A 2877-nucleotide genomic window follows, 5' to 3' on the forward strand; every position below is an offset into this window, starting at 1 on the left:
CAATATTTTTGCGTGTGTCAACAAGTAGATTGTGTTAGTATGTTATAAAGTAGTCTATTATTTTTTGTTTTTTAAAATAATATACATAGAAAAACTATTGCTATTAAATTGCCTTACCTATGGTAAATATTTTTATAATAGGTTATTGTAATTATATAAACAAAAGGATTTTTTTTTATTTCTCATCGTATAGGCTAGTCGTCGTCAACTCGTCCTCGATCGCAAATTTCGCAATAATCAAAATAAGTGAAATTAATGATAATGGTACGGTACTTATTGTTTAAATTTACTTCACTTTGTAAGTGTTGTTTTGCATCATTTCATTTTTTCATTTACATATAATACAAATATAGTGATAATAATATAGCCTACACGAGAAAAAATCCCGTAAAGTAAAATTGGAAATTATTGGTAGGTCTGTTAATTATATAATTTTATTATTTCTACAGCAGAATCATGTAAATGTGCAACATATTTATAAACCAAAGAGATCTCTGACCTTTCTGTTCGCTAACAATAAAAATGTGGTACCGTAGTTATTTCTTAACATTCCATATTTAGTGTTAAACAACCTTCACGGCAGAGCTAACCTAAGCACAAATATGTAAATTAGGGTACGACAGGTTCTTACATGTTGTTTGAATAATTTCCGTGCCTTGAAAACACCGTCACACTTTGGTGAGGCATTACTAATTTTTAAAGTCTTGTCTTTGCATGTCACTGTATGAATTAGTCGTTTATCATTTTAAACTACCAGCACATTTGCTAAAATCATTTAAAAATTTCACACTTATACTTTGTTTTAATCTTAGTTATTATCAGTAGATGAAATATACCAATACACAATAATTGTAAACAAACAGTCAGAATATAAAAACGTAGAATTCTAAAAATCATTGTGTATCTGAAAAAGCTCGAATACGGCGGCACAAGTTAAGCCCGAAAGCTCAATAAACACTGGCCTTTTTTGTTTAATATACTGTATAAGAAATAATTTCTAGAAGAGCATTTACAAATTGTTAAAAACTGTTCTAATACACACAACAATAAAATACACGTAATACTGTTGAAAACCTTATAAATACACGAATCTATCATAAATTTGCGTCACAAATTATTAAAAAACAACCCAGTAATATTTAAAATATAAATGTTTTTGTGTACTTTGCCTTTTACGCCAGAAAAACTAGCTGTTATAAACGATTTATTATTTACCTGAAATACACCTAATAATTAAAATAAACCCGGAAAAAATTAATATGAAAGTAATGGTATCATTCTTATGCTTGAACTTTTTTTTATTTATTTTCTAACTATGGAAATAAAAATAAGGTTAAAGGGGAGCGTCAGAAGTATAAAACGGTTTTATAACTGTTAAGAACTTTGTACTTATGAATTATAATTACAATTAATTATAAGACTACTGGGAGCCTGTTCTTATTTGGTGCATTGGTTAACACAATCCTTATACAGAACGTAGCGTATTAATACTAGATACATGATATAGCCTACATGAATAATTAACCAAGAAATCTATTAAAGCATTAATAAACCGCGATATATTTTCCAGGAATTTATTAGGACAACTAACACATATTATGGAATTTCATTTTGCAAATGATGCAATACATACAAGTATAAGCAATACGATTCATATGGAGGTGCACAAATAACTCAGCATTTCGTTTAAGAGTGTAGAATTACGATTCCTTCTCGACGTGCGATGGTGGTGTAATGGTCAGCATAGTTGCCTTCCAAGCAGTTGATCCGGGTTCGATTCCCGGCCATCGCACTTAACTTTTTGCGCCTCAGAAGCTTCTTATTACATTTTTACTAATTTTTATTTTTACCACTAATTGTATAGTTAGTAGTAATTTTTCATTATTTTAGAGAGTCGAAGAAGTGTGTCCTTTTTACGATTTACATTACCATGATGAACTTTACATTAGGTTTAGTAATTCAAGTGCTATTTATTATTCGTGAGTATATTGCGCTAAAAACATGTTCAGGCCTAAAAGTTCTCTGATAGCCTAAAACTATTAACATGTAATAATATTTAAAAATTAAAATTTTATACGCGGGTTTTGGATGAAATTGATCATTTATTAGGTATTTATTAAAAGCCTAATGTGTCTGTGTGGAAAGACAGAGTAACTGTTTTTTTTTTTTTTTTTTTGTTTTGCTGAAAGACGAAGCTAATTCGGCGGATTTAATAATATTCTAAGTTTTCATCCCTCTCTTTCTCTCAGACATTAGTGATCAGACCCTCTAGAACTGTATTTGTTTATGTGATAAGCGCTATCTGGAGGGATGTTTTGCCTTCTCTGCCATGCCCGCAGGCATTAGTTGATAAGATAAGATAAGAACGTTACTCTACCCCATTCTTGTAAAACAAGGTAAATTATACTTCCGCTGAATATACAACCTCCTAATAATGATAACAGTGTGGTGGGTTTCGAATAGAAGACTGCGAGCTTTGTTGTGGGCTAACAAAACATACCAAAACATTCAATTAATACAATTTATATATAACAAAAGAATTTTCTTAGAACTCGTATCATGCCTCTGACGCACATAGTAATTCTTGTAATGCAAAATATACCAATTTTTACAAATAATAAATATTAAATTGTACTGGTATCTAAGTTGAGACAAAATATTACAATTAAAATGAAACCATAGATTTACGAGTTCATTAAACAAATAGGTATGGTGAAAATAGAAATAAAATTAAAACTACTTAAAAGGCCGTAGTTGGGTTTTTACTACTATTCATGACGACGTGTACCACCACATTTGGTTCAAACCGGGCTTTCGTAAAGCGCGTCGTGCGCCTGATGAGGTACACGTTGCTATGCATTTCCTTATTACGTTTTT

The 2877-nt window shown here is 30.4% G+C and overlaps 1 non-coding gene across 1 annotated transcript; it reads left to right on the forward strand.

The window, feature by feature from the left end:
• Window positions 1–1720: 1720 nt before the first annotated feature.
• Window positions 1721–1792, forward strand: Trnag-ucc. The gene has a single exon. It is a non-coding gene; the product is annotated as a tRNA-Gly (tRNA).
• The last annotated feature ends 1085 nt before the right edge of the window (window positions 1793–2877 follow it).

This window comes from Homalodisca vitripennis, chromosome 2, assembly GCF_021130785.1.
Source record: "Homalodisca vitripennis isolate AUS2020 chromosome 2, UT_GWSS_2.1, whole genome shotgun sequence".
Classification (NCBI taxonomy): domain Eukaryota; kingdom Metazoa; phylum Arthropoda; class Insecta; order Hemiptera; family Cicadellidae; genus Homalodisca; species Homalodisca vitripennis.